This window comes from Apis laboriosa, unplaced genomic scaffold (assembly GCF_014066325.1).
Source record: "Apis laboriosa isolate Shangri-la unplaced genomic scaffold, ASM1406632v1 scaffold71_cov137, whole genome shotgun sequence".
NCBI lineage: Eukaryota > Metazoa > Arthropoda > Insecta > Hymenoptera > Apidae > Apis > Apis laboriosa.
In genome coordinates this window covers 1,117,765-1,138,708 of record NW_025224229.1, presented here as the reverse complement: position 1 = coordinate 1,138,708, position 20,944 = coordinate 1,117,765, and the positions used below count along the sequence as shown (strand labels likewise).

The window sequence follows — 20,944 nt, the reverse complement described above, 5'->3', positions numbered from 1 at the left end:
TCTATGTATAAGAAAATTAAAAATTAAAAGATTTTTAAGGAAATAAGAGTTTATATCAAATTCATGATAAATACAAATTATTTTTTGATGTATTTTTTATGTACTTGCTTGGCTCAATACATTGCACTAATTTTTCATTTGGTAATAAACAAAAAAGGCGATATTTTTTAAATTTTCTCTATTACAATCATTTCTAACTACATTTTTAAACCTAAAATTATCTTAAAATTATAAATTTTTATTAATGAACAAAATAATAATGTTACTTCTAAAAAAGCTAGATTAAATAAAAAAAACTTGCAAAGAAAATATTTATATAATTTTAAATCAATAAGAAAAAGTTCTAATTCAGGAAATTTATTTTGTTTACTATATATACCTATATTAATATATATATAATATATATATATATATATATATATATTATTATATATATACATTTTAAATGATATTATTGGTTATATTATTCATTATATATTCAAAATTTGTATTAATATTTATTATATATATTTTTTGAGATATTTAACACATTTATATTCGTTTCTTTATTAGCACAATATTAATAAAGAAAAATATTTAAATATAAAAAAATTTTTAAATTAAAATATTTTTTTTATATTAAATTTTATTTACTTAAATAATATTGATAATTTGTCTATATATTTGATTCTATCATTTATAAAACTTTACATTGAAAAAAGATAAAATATAAAAATTTAATTATTTTATAAGTCAAAAAAATAACTTTTGTTATTATTGACTATAAAGCTTGAATTTAAAAAAATTCAAAAATCAAAATTTTTCAAGTTAATTAATTTTAATTTTTTTAATAAAAAATAAATATATCTTAGAAAAAAATATATAAATATTCAGAGAATTTGAAAAATTTTAAAATTTCACGAAATAAATAAGAATAAGCTTTGCAAATTTAAAATTTATTTATATATATTTTTTCATTTATTTCTAATAGCATTCATATATATCATAAATGTATGTTTATTTTAAAATTTTAGTAAAATGTTTAGAAGTATGTGAAATTTTTTATAGAAAATAATATAATTTAAATCAATTTAAATCAAAATATCAAAGCTGGAAAAATTTTGAATAATCTGAAATATTTCTAGAAAAAATTATATTAAATATTATTTGTTTAATAATTTATCAAATATTATCAAAAATAAAAAGTATAAATTTCAATATAAAAAAAAATCTTATATTTAGTTCGTATATTTATAAATAAATCGAATTTTTTATATCTTATTATAGTTATTATATGATTTTAATACTTTATATCGTATTATAAAATGTTAGAAATTAGTCTTAGTAATAATTTTAATGAATTATTTATTTTAAAATAATATGATTGATATTAATATATATTTTATTTAAAATTAATATATAATTATTTCTTTGTAACTACTTTTAAAGAAAGTTTATTTGCAATATTTAGCATTAAAATAAAAAAATTTATTTATAATTATATATTATAAATTTATTTATAATTATAATTATAAATATATTTATAATTATATATATAGTTTTGAAATCTGTCTTCTTCAATCGTGCAAAATATAATATTTAAAATTCAATTTTCAAAAATGTATATATTATTAAATTTTTAAATATATTTAGTAAATACAAAGTACTTTCGTTTCAATTTTTTCTATACATTGATTAGATTATTTTTGCATATTAAAATATATTTAAAAATTACAAAATAAATAAGAACAAAATAGAGAAAACAGTAAAAATAACAAAAGTAAAAATAACAAATTGTAAAATAAAAATATGACATTTGTAAACAAATTAATTATATAATTACAGTTTTATTTAAAGAAATCATATTTCATCAAATGCATTAATTAAAATTCATCACATGATATTGATAATCAAGTACGAAGAAATAGAGGATTAGAAGAAAGATTTGAATATGATTACGAGTTAAATACATAAGTAAGTACATGAATATGTGCTGACAGCATTAGATCTGGTGTTAATAATCTGATAACATACTTCTTTTTTACTAACACCTCTATAAAAAAACATGAATCTATTCGAACAAGTACTGCAATCATAATAAAAATAAAGTAATTTAAATAGAGAAATTGATAATAATTTTTTTTAATAAAAATTAAATTAAATAATTATTAAATGTTAATTATTTCGAAAATCATAAATAAATGATACATACAAAATCATGATAAATCTTGTAAGTAAATGATATAAGATAAAAAAAAATAAAAAATATTTTTATATTATATATTTATATATATATATATAATTTTATAATAATATATAATATTTCTTATATAAAAGATTTATAAAAGAAAATGTTAAGATTTTCTATAAATAAATAAAAAATATAATATGAACAGAATTATATTTATAATGTAATCAAGTACATGATATAATAATAATAATAAATTTATATTTACAGTATAGAATGTATTTATATTATCAAAAGAAAATAAATCTAATAGATTCTTTTAAATTTTCTTCTTCATTTCTTTAATCATGATCATAAAAAATATTCATTTTGCATAAATATCCACAATTTAGTTATGAATAATTTTTATTGTATCGCATCTTTATGTCATGAAAACTTAAATTACTTATAACTTAATAAATCGAAGTTTTAATCGACATTCTTGTATACTAACTTTTGTATTAGTTTTGACTAATACAAAATACTTAATCTAAAATCAATATATTAAAGGTATTCCACAATTTATCTTGTATTCACTATATGTAAGATGAATGTGGAATTGAATATGGAACAATGCAAGAACATGTGTTCATACATCATATGTTTCCCTATTCGATAGTACTGTTTGCAAATATATCTACAGAGACTCGATTTAGATACATGAATAGTAGATATGTTAGTTTGAAATCCCGAAGGATGTCGTAAATTAGGATTTTCTCTTAATCTATGATCACTCTCCATCTAGCATTTCCTGTTTCCTGTTTGGCTTTATTTCGAATGTCTATATATATTCTGTCCTATCAATTTTCTACATCCGTGTTCCTCCATCACCACAATTTGTTTTTCTTATTTAATACCGGTTACTAAATAATAAAAAAAGTATTCGTTTATTTTTTTTACTTGCTATGTATATATACATGTATTTACATACAAAGAACTTACACAAATATGTAATATGATACTTGAAATGGGGGTTAAATCTTGCTTAAAGTTGACATTCGTTTAATGATTTCGTTTAATGATTCGTTTATGATTAAAGACAAGCTGTTAGTTGAAAATGAAACTGACAGATATAGTCGCAATAAGATAACAGCGACTTATAAAAGTGTCGAGATTCAAAATACTTGTTTAAATTTACAATCAAATCATAAAAATCTTCATAAACTATTATATTACATTTTACGTGATTTCAATTAACAACTTGTATTGTCAAATTTAACAAAAATTTTAAATGAAATTTTATATATAGAAGAATCTTTTTTTTTTCTTTAATCAAATATCATTTCGAAGCAGTGAATACTTTTTTTATTTTTATTTTTAATATAAAAACATTCAAACTTCTAAAAGATTACAAATTTCTTTTAATCCATTGCAATAAAGTAAAAGTTTTTTTAACTTAAATTATTTGTAATATATCCAAATGCATTATTTTATTTTTGTAATTTGAATTTACGAGAATCAAACTTTTACAAATCGAAATTTATCTTTAAATGTCGAATTTCTATTTGATGTTTCTTCTGTTATCCGAAGTTTATAATTATGTCATAAGATCATTTGATATTGTCTCATTTTTTTTTTTCAATCATTAGGATTATTTCAAACTATTCTTGATAGAAAGTATTTTTTAGAATCCTTATATCTTGCGACATCTGTCGCTTATTTCTCTTGCGTCAATCATCAACTTTTAAGATTGAATTTTCCTTTGTTTGATTTCCATTAAAATTGGAAAACTATAGATTGATTTTATATATAGTATACATAGTATATATATATAGTATACATTTTATATATAGTTTATATTTTATATATAGTATACATAGTTTTTATATATAATTTAGTTATATATGTTGACTTTTCATTTGTTAAATCTCTTTCATTCGAAAATTTTGATAAATCAAAACTTATATAACTTATATAATGCAAAATTTCAATTTTTCTCTTTGAGTTATCGATTATAACTTTATAATGGTGTGAGATAGAAAACTTTTCATATATAAATATTCAATTTCTGTATTATATTCTATCATCCTGTTATAAAAAATATTTCCAAATGAAATTATACTAATTCAAAACATAAAAAAATATAAACATAAAACATAAAAAAATAATGGAAATTTGAAAATTAATTTCAACCTTTTAAAGAGATTTTCCAACAAAAAAAGAAATTTTTGTGTGTATAACTCATCATTTGTCTTATAAATACAATATAATTTTCACTAAAAATTTAGAATTAATTAATAAAATTAATAGAATTTATTCATAAGATAATGTATAAAGATTTTTATGATTGACTATACATATATTTAATGATCATTATAGAGGAAGATAGTGAAAACAGTAGAGAATTAAAGTAAACTTATTATTGCGAATGTGGATATAAGTGTACAAATAAAGTAACAGAAATTCTGAGTAAGTAACTATCTGACATCTCGACAAAGGAGTGTTTGATATAAAGTCAATATACTAAGTATTTATAAAGATGGATTTACACTTGATAATTATTTATATTGCGTTATCATCCAATGATGCAATATGATGCCACGATTTTATTCCATCAATTATTGCGCTTTCATATTATAGATATAATAAAGATTCTTATTAGTGAAAAAAGACATCAGTTTTTCTTATGATAAAAATATATAAAAAATGGGACGATACTTTCTATTCAAATTAACTTAATAACTTAATAATTACTTGGATATCATGTCATTTAATGATGACGAAAAACCAATGAATTGATCAATTGATATATTTTTGAATTCTATTTTGAGTGACAACGACACAATGCTTCTCGTTTACACTGATACAAAACAATGATATAACATAAGAACATTAATTACATAACAAATGTAGACAAGTCATAATGGATTTCTCAATAAGGAGAAAAAAATATATATATATTTATCATTTTTCTTTAATATTGTTGATTTTTACTTATTCGATGATCTAAATGTTTGCATTGTTTTCAAAATGTTTTTAATTTCTTCAATTAAATTGGATATATTCTATAACATTAAATTAAACTGAATTTAATTATTTGTTCACATATTTTTTTTTATTGTTTTTTATAGAAATGAATTTATAATTAACAAATGTATTATAGTATTTATTAGTATTTATAGTATTTATTACATATTTATTATATAATTATATAATTATATATATTATATTATTGTAGTATTTATAATAAAATACCAATATAATAACAACTTTTAAAATTTTTATTCTGGATTCTCTCTTTTTTCCTCTCTGTGTGTGTGTGCGCGCGCGCGCGCGCGCGTGCGTGTGTGTGTGTATTTAATTTAATTAAAGATGTTAAAAATATTTTGAAAATAATGCAAATATTTGAATCATCAATATAATTTTGAATCATTGAAAAATCAACAATATTAAACAAACTTCTTTTAAAATAAAATATAAAATCCATTGTTAACAAAATATAATTTTTTTGATAAATTAGATTGCTTAAAACATAATTAGAAAATCAAAAAAAATATTAAAATCAATAATTTTTATAAAAAATTGCTATTTTAATTATAAATTTATATTTTATATTATATATATTTTATATATATATATATATATAAATATATATATATAAATTTATAATTTATATTATATATATATTATTATAAATTTTTAAAATGTGCCAATATTTTTTTGATGCAAAAAATTGTGACTTCATTTAATTTTTAATATTATTTTATTATAACAAGTTAGTTATCAATTATAATAGAATAATTATCAATTAAATCAATTACATAGATTTGTAAAATACAATAAACATTTTATCGAAAAAAACAAAATTGAAATCATTTTTTTTATAATTAATATGTATTATAATAGATCGTTAAAGTTAAATAAACGTTAATGTTCGAAATTTTATTATTTTAATATTTTTGTAAATAATTTCTATTATTAACATTTATATTATTGTAGTTATTTATTCTTAAATGCTTTTACGAATTTGAAATCAGCTTATTTTATATGCAATAATTTAATATTTATGTATAAAACTATTCTAAAAAATTGGAATAGAAATTAATTGAATCATATTCTATTCAGAAACGAAAAATAATAATATAATATGATTTTAATTTCATCGATAATAAATATATAATTAAATGAAAATTACTTTATAAATAATATTTATATTTTATAGATTAGTATTTCAATAGAAAATATCTATACATAAAAAATATCAGGTACAATATTTTATTTATAATATCTAGAATATTTAATATTTATTCAATTTTTATATATACATATAATTTTATATACATATATAATATTTATATACATATATAATTTATTAGCAAATAAAATTTTTAAATTAATTAAAATATTGATTGGAGTTTGTACTTAATAAATTGTACTTAAGTTATAAATAATCTAATTTTGTATTGGATTATGTAAAATGAAGACAGATTCAGCTGATCGATAGATATTATCATATCGCAGTGTCACTTGTCTACTAGACTTTTCAACAAAAAGTTTAAAAAGGATATACTCATATATCATTTTAGATTAACGCTACTAATTTTTAATGTAATGTAATAGATAACATATTACAAGACAGACATCGTTTAATATGAATAAATATATATTAAGATTATAATATAATATTAATAATAATTAATCTTTTACATTGTAAGACCATATTTCATTAATTTTAACATAAATCTATTTTAATCAATTAAGCATCAAATAATGATAATATTTGATGTAATATTGAATATATAATATGTAGAATATTGTATTATATCAAAATACAAAAAATATATTATAATAATTAATAATTAATCGATTATATATATTTAATAAAAATTTAATATTATTTAAAAAAATATATAATCTATAATAATTTTATAAATACTTTTTATTTTTACTTTTTTATTTTTCTCAAATTTTACGAAATTATATGAATTGTATAATTAATAATTGTAAACAATATTAATAACTTAATGGTAACTATTAATAACTTTATAAATTTATTACTACTAAAAAAAATTAATAACTATCCAGTGACTTATAAAATATATTCTTTATAAAAAAAATTTTTGAATATTTTTTATTTTGTATTTCTAACATTTTTTACGATTAATATATAATTACTTCATTAAACTCTTGAAGGATGAATCCATTTAAATAATTGCGATATTGCGATATAATACTGCTGATCGGTTAAAATTGCAATAAATTATTTATAACTTAAAACTTAATTACAACATAAATTTATTAAAATTTAAAAAATGAATAACTAATCTACAATTTTGCATATGAATTTTTGTATTCGTTTAGAATCAAATCTTTGTCTAGAATCAAATCTTCAAAGATGTCCCACATTTCTTTAAATACCCTGTACACGCTTTCTAGTTTCGAATATGTATCTACGGAGCAATAATTTGTCGAAACAAAACCGGTAGAGAAGCGAGATCGAATGACCGAAATGGTTTGTTAGTTACATTAATGCATGCAGGAAACATGATAAAAAAAGGTGGGCACTTACGTGTCGGTACGCAAGCGGACACACGCAATCACATTTAATCGTTTAAAAACACTTACTCGGTCGCGAAACGTTTCGATGCCTATAGAAAGAGGCAGCGTTGCCACAGTCAAACCGTCTTATCCATTTTCGCGTAAGGTTAATGACCGTCCGGTTTGCGAAACTCGGTGACTTGTAACGAATAAGTACGAACGTCTGCTGGATCGTACATCCTACTCCTACGGACGTGTCGTATTCGTGTAATTTGAAATGGTGGTTTCACATAACATTGCGGCAGGGTTAAACAATACAAGGGAAAGAAAAAACTAGAATTATATAATTGTTTTCTAATAATGAGCAATACTTTCCTTCTTCTTAAATTTCGAATATATGAAAGATAATTTCTGAAATTAATTTTTCATTTGGATATATTTTTAAATGTGTTTTAAATGTGTTAATTTTTATTTTTCTTACATGGAAGCATATAAAAATCATATATCTGGATATATTTATTTTAATTATATTTATTTTTAATTTAAAAAAATCTTGCAAATTTTATAATGATTTTCTGATTTTATCGAAATATTTGTCAATAATATTTTGCGGTAAATGATATATATTTTAAAAAATGATCAAGTTTATTGTAGTTTTAAATATTTTGATTTTATATTAGATTGTTTTTATTAGTATTTTGATAATCGGTAATTATTACAAGTTATATAATAATATTTAAATTTTATTCAATATTTATTAACATTACATTTTCAATTATTTTCATTTTTATATTTAGTTATAAATAAAATAATTATTAAATTAAATTGTTTATGCGTTCTGTTATATAACTTATATATGAAATAAAACTAGTATATTTTATTTATATTAAAATTTATAATATTTCGAATTTAGAACAAAAATAATCAAAAAACAAAAAATAATAAAGAAAAAAATTAAATCAAATAAATCTGGAGTTGCTGACATTTGCATATATTATCAGGAGATGAGTTGCTTGCAAAAAAATAATGTACAAAGTGTAATAGGCATAAAGACTTTTTCCTGATTGAAAAATGACAGAAGAACTTAATCTCTATATTATTATCGTTAATTAATGTAAATGACTATATATAGTTTATATAATTTAAAATAGATATTTCGTTTCATTATTATTTTAATTATTAAAATAAAATTTTTTAATTTCATTTGTTTTATTTTTCATTCATTATGAAAATTTCTAATAAATACTTTTTAGTTGATAATATATAGTTGATAATAATTTGTTTTATTAATTATAAAGTTATAAATTTTCAAAGTTAAGTATGCGATTAAATATACAGATTTTTCTTATTAAAAATATTATTATTAATTATAATATTTTTTTTTTAGTTTTATATGATAAATTTATTGATATTTCAAAATGAATATATAAAATAATATTCACAATGAAAATAATTGTGTAAATAAATAAGCAAATTAAAAATACTTACGAAATAAAAAAAACTTCTTTTTAATATGTTCCAAATCTAATCCAAATTTTTTGTCCAAAATTATTTTATATAGAAAGAAACATTATTTCCTGAAAAACAAAACAAAAATTAAATTAAATTATTAGATAAACAAAAATACGAATGAAAATAGTAATAATTTTTTATGTAATTTGTTAAAAAATTGATTGATCGAATTCAAAATCTCAGTATTAAAATAATTTAAATATTATAAAAGAAAATTGTTAATAAAAATTGTTAAAAATTGTGAATAAAAAATAACGAATGCTTCAAATCCATAAATAAAATATATAACGATTTTATACAAAGAAAAATTATTTAAAAATTATTAAAAAATTATTCGAAGAAATAACAATAAGAAATAAAAATAACATTGCAATATTAATCTATACATCTATATTATAAGAGAATCTGAGAGGTAAATAAAGAAAAGAGGAAGAAAAAAAAGAAAAGAAAGATTGCAATAATAATTATATTATACTTATTATATTATATATTATTATACTTAAATATAATAATTATATTTATATCTGATCTATTATTATAATAATAAACATAGATATAATAAATGTTTATTCTAATCTATTATTATAATAATAAATGTTTATTATATCTTATTATTATTTATATTTCTATTGGATTTCATTTTATTAGGAAAATTTCATAAATTTATTGATATAATTTTAAAATGATATATAAATTAAAAAATTGAAAAATTTCATTTTTTTTTTAATCATGTCAATATTTATTATTCTAATCATTTTTAATCAAATATAAATTTAAAATTTGTCATTTTGATTTTGATTTTAATCTCAATAATATCTGGCAGCCTTATATTTGTTCAAATAAATCTTAAATCGAATGTGAAATTATTTATATAAAAATTTATTTGAATAAAAAATTGTCATTCACAAATAATTATTTGAAGTTCTTATTCGAATAAAACTTTTATTCTATTCAAATAATTTTATTAATAGTTAATAATTGATAGAATATAATCGCATTAAATGTGTAGAATATATGCTTAGTAATTATTAATACATTTAATTTATATAATTTTATTTGATTTTGTATTATTTCATGATACATTATTTGGAATATAATTAATATAATATTGATATAATAATAATATAAATATTTCTTTTTAAGATATTTTTAAGATATTTTAAGATAATTTAAAATATTATTTCAAAGAAAATCATTTTATAAGTGTTTACAAATTTATTATGTTTTATAAAAATTTCGAATGGCATTATTTTAAATTTATTTTATAAAGTTTTAGATATTTTAAAAGAACATTAAATTTATTTATTTTATTGATTAAATATTTCATTAAATATTTTTTATGTCAAAATAAAAATAAAAATAAATAAAAATGTATTTAATATTAAATTATTTATTTGTCATTTCACGAAATAAATTATTTATTTCTTATTATTATTGGTTACTTTCTATTTTTAAAACAATTTAATTACTTATATTTTAATAATATTTTAATAAAAGTAATTTCATATAGTCAAGAATTTTTTTTTTTTGCATAAAATTTTTCATACTTCAAAATCTGAATAATTTACAGTTAATTGAATGAATTTTTTATTTTGTATATATATTACTATATATACTATACTTATTTATTATATATACTATATATTATTATGACAATCTTAATGATAATATTTTTACAGTAAAAAAAAAAGAGTTCAATTGGAAAATAAAATAATAAACTCTGTAGTTGGCCAGTATTTTTTATTAATTTATTAAAAATGAAACGAGTCTTAGTAAGTAAAAAGTTGCGTAAAATTATCTAAAGAATTTTTAATTTTTGGAATTTTAAGTTATATTCTTATACTTTGTATACTTGTAATATATAGAATGTCAATACAATGTAAATTTATAAGGCACTTTCAAAGAATCGATTGTCGAAAACAAAAATTAGTATAAAATAATGTTGAAATTTATTTATTTAGTTATGAGCAATTGAAGTTTATATTAAATGAAACATGAGACAGATAGAATGAGACATTTATTTGCCATTACATTCTATTTCAATCTCTCTTAATCTAATAAAAATTTAACTTTGTTTATAATTTAATAAATTATAAATAATTTTATAAATAAATCTCAATCAATATTTTTGAATATCAAACTTTTGTGTTTGTTTTTTTTAAGCTTTTAAATCGATTCTCCACAAACCATGTATAAGAATTAGATATTGTAAAATATTAGTAATCTTATTATGTACATTTATTTATTATAATATATAGTAATATAACAATAATTTTAATTTTATTCAATAAATTGATATTGAACATTTGTAAATTAATATTTATTAATTTTTTTATTTTATATTTTAATTAATTTAAATGTAAAAAATTTTATAGAATATAATAAATTATTTTATATTTTATAAGAAAAAGAATAAAAAAAAATATTTTTTAGTATCATAACTTCCTCTAATCCTTGTATGAATTTTCTATTTATTTTTTAATTCTCAATTTTTTTTATTATATCGTGTTATGACTAAGATTTTTATAATAATATTACTAAATAATTTATAATAACATTTAATTATTATGTAAAACACATGTAAAATAAACAAAACATATATAATAACAAAAATATATACTTATATTAATAAAAATCTAGTAAGCAATTTAATAACAATTTTTGTTTAAAATATAAATAATCAAAATTTAAAAATAAACAATTTTGTTTATTTTTTATGTTTTAGCTACAAGATTCTTTCTTCTTTCTTAACTATACAATTCTTTAATTCATTTATTTTAATTTAAGAAAAAATTTTATGAAATAATCATTTATTAAGATTTAATACTTTAAGAGAAATAATAAAATATTAAAAACAATATTACATAAAAAAATGATTTCTTTTTATAATTACTTTAAAATTAATTTAAAATTTAATATGCAAAATAATGTTAATTAATTTAATAAGGATATTATAATTGAGAAAAAAAAACATGATATTATTGGATTCATGTAAAGCTCTTTTGTAAATCATTCTCTTGGTTATTTATCAAATATAGGAATAATGAAAATCTACCTTTTCTGCGTCATGAAATATAGCGTAATATGCAATTTATTAGATTGATATTCATGTGCTTAAAAATAGAAAGATATATACAAAATAGCGAAGAAAATAGTTTTCAAAATAAATACTTCTTTTATGCTTTAAACTTTTTGTTTTATAGCAAATATATTTATAAATCTAATATAGATAAGTAGTTGTTTTCAGATTTCAATACTTAAAAATAAATGCAACAAATAATGTTAAATATAATTTGAAAAATCAATAAGATTATTAGCTTTAGATAGAAAAATTCCTATCATTAAATTATTAATTAAAATTAATTATTAATAATGAATAATCAAATAATAATTAATAATACTTGCAAATTTCTAAAAAATAAATAAGATCTGAAATAAAGAAAAACTTAATTCAAGCTTTGAATCTATATTTCAAATTTAAAAGAAATTACTAGAATTTTCCATAGATTTTTATTAAAATTTTTATTAAAAATTTTTATTCGAAATATATTAAAAATAAATATTAAAAATTATATAAGATTAACATCAAACAATTTTATTAAGAAAAAAACTGGTTTTCCAAAATTAATTTTTAGATGAGTTTTAAAAAATATTTATTATTATAAATAAATAAATTTATTTTTGAAAAAAAATTAAAACATATAATAAGTATCTTAAACGTCAAATTACAATATTTCATAAAACTTGTGATGAATAGAAAAAATAGCAAAATATTTTAATGGATTTCAGCAATTTTTTACTATTACTTCCATAATGATATTTATATTTAATTATTGAAATCTGAATTTTTTTTGATCAACAAATTTTTTAAGATATAATAATTTGATTTTATAATATCTAATTATTTTTAATTTTATTAATTTTCTGTAAATAATCTTTCTTATTATGTAAAAATAATTTTAGACTAGATTAAAAACAATTATCATATCGCAAAAATTCCTAATTTGCTCATTTACATTATAAATTTACATTATATAATAAAATCATTTTACATATATAATTTTGAAACAGAAAAATAACTTTATATTATAATCTAAAAAAGAAAAAAAGAATAAATATTATAAATAATAATAAAAATAAATATGTACATAAAATGTCAAAAAATATGTTCAAAAACATGTTTAAAATTAAAACTTCTTTATTAAAAGTTCTTGCGCAAAGCATAAAATTAATTTCGTAGAAATTATTTTTTACATACGAAATCTGGAAAATTATTGACCAAATTTTTTCATTTAAAAGTAATCATATAATTTCCATTTTCTTCTTCCACTTTGATTGTTTGAATTACGCAAATATACATTTCAAACAAATGATTATTATTCACAATTATTTACATCAAATATATTTAATGACTTCTATAGATACAAGAATCGCACTAAACTTGGTATTAATAACGCGTTTTTTTTCTGGATTTCTAGAATTCTATCGCAACTAGTCTTTTACTGAAACTATATATAGTTTCTTGTCTATAAAGAAAGAAAGAGAATGAAAAAAAGAGAAAAAAAAGAAGAAAAGCTGCTCTTGTGTTGTACATGAAACGTACAAGACGCCATTTTTTTGCGAACCCTCGACATTCGAGTAACGTGCACTAACGACTCCACAACATGAAGCACACTCGACCAAAAGACAATACATGGTGAAGGGAGAGTGCACTGAGAAAAAGATGCGAGAAGAAGCTGGCAATTCGATGATAAAAGGAGAAGTAGGAGGAACGAGAAGTAGGAGCGGCGAGAAAGGAACGGCTGCTTCCTTTTATGACGCAATCGATAACTTTAATCGAAGATTTTCTTTCTGAGACATTACATCCAATCTATTAGAATCAAATTTGAACTCGTAGAACTCATCGTTAGAAGATTGGAATTAAAAATAAACTTGGCTTTGCAATAATATTTTATAAAAGTGATTATAGTTATGAAAAGAATTATGTATCAATTTTATTAATCAAAAATAGAAGAATTATCTGTTATAAATAAGTTATAATTCGTAATATTACATGAAACTTACATGAAACTTATAATAATATAATAATTTAAAGACAAAGAAATATAGTAAAATTTATAAATAAAATAATTGAAAATATATATAAATATACTTTATATTATTTAATTTACTTAAATAATTGAATTTGACATATGAAAAATAAAGACATATGAAACAAAAGATAAAAAAAACATGAACAAAAAGATATCTATCGCTTTTTATTAATATTTTTATAAAATTCATATTAAAAATCATTTAAAATGATTAATAAATATGCTTATATTTTTTGATAAAAAATAATGATTTGCATCAATCAATGTAAAATCATGAATATGTCTATATTACTTATAATCTAATATTTCAAAAAATCTGAAGTTATATTTTTTTGTGTCGTACTTTTTAGAATAAATAAATTAAACTAATTTAGATTTTTATAAAATTTGTACAAGTTTTTAATTTATGCATTGTAATTTATATATAAGTAGGATATTTAAAAAGAATAGTATTAAAAGAATGTATACAACTGACAGTACTATCACTTAATAAGGAAACTACCATTTTAGAATCAGTCAATCATGAAATTCGATATGTTTAATCTTACAATTTGAAATTTTTTTATTAATACTTAAACTTCAATGATACTAAATACTTCAATATTATAATTAGTTTAGAAAAGAATATAATTTTAATAAAGAATTATAATTTACTTTCTCTTTTATTACTTTTGTGATAAAAATAATAATCAAATACAAATAGTTAAAATGATTTTAAATTAATAATAAGGATAATAATTGATAGTAATAATTAATATAATAATAATAATAGTAATAATTAATACATTTTACATATGGATAATTTAAAAATTATAAATAAACGTTTTTTTTATTTAAATTCATAACTAAAATCTGTACAATCTTTTCATTTTTAAATTATTATATAATTTATTGTAATATTAGATATTAAAAACATAATTTTAAAATTGTTATTCTCGTCTATTATATGTAATTTATAATTATATACTAGAAAAATTACTTTCGTATATATCTAGGAAATATATATATAAATAGAGAATTCAAATGAAAAATATATACTTACAAATATAATAAATATAAAACAAATATAGAAATCAGTTCAATCATTTTCAATCATTTTAACAACTTATTCACTTCATTCATTGATAAGCATAGATAGTTTAACAATATTTTGATATCAATTACAAAATATACTATCATTTATTTAAGTATTTTTCAATTTAAAAAAAACAGCAAACTATTAATTTTAATGCTTCTAAATTCTATATTGTATTCTATATTGTAAAAAAATAAATTTATAAGAAAAAATACATTAGTATGTACATTCACATTATTTTTTCTTTCTATATTTTTTCTCTCTACTATTTTTGTTTTTTTATATACAAATATTTTTGTGAGTATAACTTTTTATATGCAAGCTTTCTTTATATTATAAATATTTTTTACACAAATATTTTCCTTATTTATTTTTTATTTGCAAAAAGTTTTTTACAAAATTTAGTAAAGTATTTTACAAAATTTTCTGATTCTGATTTTCTGATAAGAATTTCGTGTAAATATGTTATGCCGATCTTTGAATTTGAATCAATCTGCCAATTTTAAAGTTGGAAGATATTGAATTCAATTATTTCTTTCAACAGAAAAAAACTTTATTAATGAATTTAATAATAAATATTAATAAATTAATAAATTTTTTAAATATTATTTGCAAAAATTATTCATAAAAATATATGTCCAATTTTTTATTAATTGATTTCCTTACATAAAAGCGTAATGATGATTTTTTATATTATCGTCTCATTCAGTGAAAACCAATGATATTCATAAAATTTTGTTTTATATTATGCGAATAATTATGCGTTCTTCCAAATGTTCATCTTGTAAAATTTGTAGTTTTTATTTTACAGAAAATGTTTAATCGTAATTTTCTGTTTTATATTATCAGATTATAAATAATTTTAGGCGATATATATAAGCAAAGTGATGTGAAATAAGCGCAATGAGTGAAAACATAGTTATTATTTATTATAGATTTAAATTTCAAATAGTTCTCGTTATATTTTTCTTATAATAATATAATTATTAATAATATAATAATTAAATTGTGGATTTTTATGCAGTTAAAACAATTAATATATAGAAAATATATCGTATTATTTAAAGTGTATGTTAAATATATATAATATTTGTAAAATATCAATACATTTTAATGTGTACATTTATTTATTATAAAATTTAATAATTTTTTTATGATTTTCAAATAAATCACAAGAGAATATACATAGTACAATATAATAATAATATTTGAATATCATAGTACAATCTCTTCTATTTCTTTTACGAAAAATAAATTATTAAAAATTTTATCAATTCTCAATACTCTAAAAGTAAAAACTATTTAAATTACGATTAAATTTGTTTATAATGTTTATAATGTTCAAGAATCATAAGTAAAATTGATAATAGAAGAAAAGTATATAATATATTCAACAGTTTATATGACAAATTTTAGAAGACAATTTAGCAGCATATTTGCTTTCATTATTATATACGAATATTTACCTGCGAATGCAGAACTTTGTTTTAATCAAACTAGAGCTAGTAGATAGAACTAGCTTTGTGAGATAAAAAATTTGTTGAATAGTAGGAAAAATTTTTCACATATCCGAATAAAAGAAATAGTTAGAATTCCATTTGTACAAATTTTATTTGCACATAAAAATGTGTCTCAGGATGAATACTATAATTAAAAATGAGTCAAAATAAAGAATTTTTTCGATTGAAATTTTATTTTCAAATATACATGAATTTGATTAATTTTTAATACGAATAAATTGTCGATAGAAGATTATATTACATGTAAAATATAATTTCTTTCATTTTAAAAATTATCTTTCGAGAAAATCAAATTTAAAAATTCATCGATACGATCAATACATTATTTTTTTTTAGTATAAATATATTTATTCGTTTTTATTCTCTTAATTTTTAAAAAAAAATTTTATCATAAAAAAAATTTGGCATAAGATTTAAAATATCTAGAATTTTTTTCAAGATAAATTGAAATATTCTATATTTTTAATTTTTAAATAAAATTTCAAAACTTTATCTTTTTTCTAGAGAATCTTTCTATAGAATCAGATAATTTATTTTTTAATAAAGATGTAACAAAGATAATGATAAAATAATATATAAAAATCATAAAACATCATATGTAAAAAAAGAATATCAAATATTAATATTAAAAAAAGAATATCAATATATTTCAAAAATTCTTAATTGTAGTTCTTGTTAAATTTCTTTAACAAATGATGTAAGAATATATTTATATTACTTAAAATTTCTGCCATGAAGCTATTTTTTTTAACAATTTCATGAATTCTTCATATTATTGAAACCAGTAAAAGATATTGACTGATATAACTGTTCCATTATCTATGAATTCATGATGTTAAATATAAGACACATCAGTTTACATGTCTACCATCCAAAAAATTATTTCGAAATTTATTTCGTAATTATATCGTATAACGTTATTCTATAGTTTTACTTATTTACACAAATGCTCTCTTAATTTGATTATAGATAGTAATTTGATTATAGATAGAGGATATTTTGTGAATTATAAATGAAATATCTAAATATTAGAAATTATATTTAAAAAATTTATATTGTTTTACAATTTTATTATTAAAATTTATTATTAATATACAATTTTATTATTAAAATTGAATTGTATATATAATGAGAATATAAAATAGAATAATTTGCTAGATATTATTATTTTGATTTTCATCATCGTTATTATATATAACAAAAAATATTTCATTATGGAGTTGAATCGTATTAGATACATTCTGATATTATTAGTTTTGTTCTTAGATAGAGAAATATTATAGAGAACATGTGGAGATTATTAATGTTTCTTTTTAATGGGATGATATATATTTTTTACTTCACCAGTTAATACAATTTAATATTATCTATAAAAAAAATATTAATATACTTATGTGCAAAAATGATTAGTTTAAGAGATATTTTAACTTGAAGTTTGAAGTAAATTTATTATATAATAGAAACAAGCGAAGTAATATACCGATTGACTCTATTGTTCTTTTTAATTTTCCTAAAACTATTCAATCCTATTTGAAAAATTTTATCAGTAATAATAGTATAGTAATATAAAATGAGATGATAGTATCTGATAAATCATCATATATATTAGAATTTAATTTTATTTAATTATAATTTTGTTAAATAACAGCATTTATCTGCAAAGTTAAAATTCTTTGTTCACATTGTATTATTTTGCAGAAAAATTTACAAAGAAATATAACCTTAATTAAAGCAAAATAGATAATTTAAAATAAAATATAAAATGGCAAAATAATGATTAAAGATGAATTACATATTTAAAAAATATTATGATAAAAAATATTTAAATATTATTTAAAAGAAAAAAAAATATTTATTTTTAAAATAAATATTGCTTTCTATATATAAATTCTTATTTAATTTTTATTATTATTATTTAATTATTTCTTAATTTTTCATTATTATTTTAATTCCATGATTTGTTAAGTAAAACCGTATGACTCTAATGACTATGACAATGATTAAATTAAAATTCTTGAAATTGAAAATTATATTTATATAATAAAAACATAAATTTCGAGATAAAAATTTATTTCTAAGAAATAAATACTTATATAATAAATACTTTCTATAATAAATTTCTTATTCTTAAAAAATAAATATTTATAAATGACAAATAAAAAGCAATTATATGCACAATAAAAAAATTAATAGATTTATTATTTTGCAGTAACATAACATTTCATAATAAATAATAATAAAAAAAAATAAAAATTATAGTTATATAACTGAATGATTTATATAGAAAACGTATTAACAACAAAGTATTAATGATAATTAGACAAAAATAGTAATAAATGATTTTATATGATTAAAGATTATATATATTTGTTGCATAAATTTGAAATGAAAGAAAATGAGATAACATTAAAAGTCAAAGAAAAACGAGTAAAGTGTGCAAAATATATTAGATCAATAAACATTATTCTTTTCTATATATTCTATAAATTAATATACCAATCTATTTTTATTGCATTTATTTATATAAAAAAACTTTATAATGAAAATTTTTAATAGATATTTATTTATTTTAATAGTGGTATTAAAATATTCCATACTTATGCTAAAAAAAATTTTATATTTGATTGATTAACATTCTCATTCGTTTGATATTTATATTATAACATTTTACAATTCAAAAATTATAATCATTTTGGTTATAGTTTCGAAAAATTCCGATCGAGAAATTTAAAAAAATAATAAAGGATGTGAATCTTAAATTTAAAAGTATATCCTCAACTGTTTATTAGTTTCTAATATTAATAAAAAACTACTAATATAATAGTACAATTTGTTATAGTCGTTATTAATAGAGTATCTATAGTATCTCATCTAAAATTTAATTATTAATTTAATTATTTTCAAAGTTGGATATAGCTTCAGAAATTAATGGTTAAAATTTCAAATAACTTTATTTAAAATGCTCAAATAACATTTATTTAAACGTTAGTTAATAATTATTCAATGCTTTGAATAACAAATTATTCAAATAATTTATTGAAATAATTTTATTTGTAACTTTAAGTGTCAAAATTTTCCCTATCTTTAGTTCCATAAAAATTGTGTTAAAAATTGTCCATAAATATTGGTAATTTTTTAAATTCTAATTTAATTCAATATCTGTTATAGAATTATTTTTATTCGAAACAAGCCTAAAATAACAAGGATTACTATACAATAGAATTAACTTACAACTAAATATTATTTATATTATTAAATTATGCTAAATACTATTACCTGCAAAATAATTTTTTTTACTAATTGATAAAAAAAATGATTGTATTAGTCACATTTGTATAAAAAGAATTCGATAAAAGTTTTTTATTAATATCTCAAAAATTTAAATATCAGAAGTTAAAGTTTTATATTTAGAATTCACTCCTCTTCTCTTATCATTTCTCCAAATTTCAATTTAATCGGCTATCAGAGCCTTTTCAGATCTTTATTTTTAATAAATTACATATATCGTTATATTTAATCAAAAATTTTTTATCAGTTAGTATTTTCACTGGATTTCGTATGATTTATTCTTCAAAATATTTTATTCACTAATATATTTTATACATTATACTCTGAAAAATATTTTATAATTATAAAAAAAAATGTTTGTATCAAATGTTTGTAAAGAAAATATTGAAAAGCATTGATATACCCGCCTAGAATGTATATGCATATAGAATAAGCATCATGTATCAGTGAAACGAGTGAAAGAAAGGAATAAAAGTGATAAAAATTACAGGAAATTATTCGAAAGAAACAAGTATTTAAGAAAGATCAAGAAAAAAGAAACGGAGAATAATTTAAAATAGAGACATTAATTTTCATGAACAGCCGAGAAATTTTCAAAATAAAAAAAAAAAAACACACACACACAACCATGTGTCTATTTCCTACACCTGTAATATTTGTCATTTTTATGTACAAACTTTTCTTCTCCTTTTATATTATAATTTTGTACATTAATTAATGTGATTAATTTGATATAAATAACAATTAGCTCATAAGTTAAAAATGATGGAAT

At 17.7% G+C, this 20,944-nt stretch overlaps 1 protein-coding gene across 4 annotated transcripts in view; it reads right to left on the bottom strand.

Annotated features, from left to right (window-relative positions):
* The window catches only part of LOC122719224 (inositol-pentakisphosphate 2-kinase), a 281,879-nt gene that overhangs the window by 72,938 nt on the left and 187,997 nt on the right, over nt 1-20,944 (bottom strand). For 2 of the 4 annotated variants that reach the window (XM_043944873.1, XM_043944875.1), the window contains one exon: nt 9,173-9,261. The exons of the other annotated variants lie outside the window; for them this stretch is intronic. The gene's annotated coding sequence lies outside the window, so the exon portion shown is untranslated. The remainder of the gene's footprint in view (nt 1-9,172; nt 9,262-20,944) is intronic. 4 annotated transcript variants of the gene reach the window in all.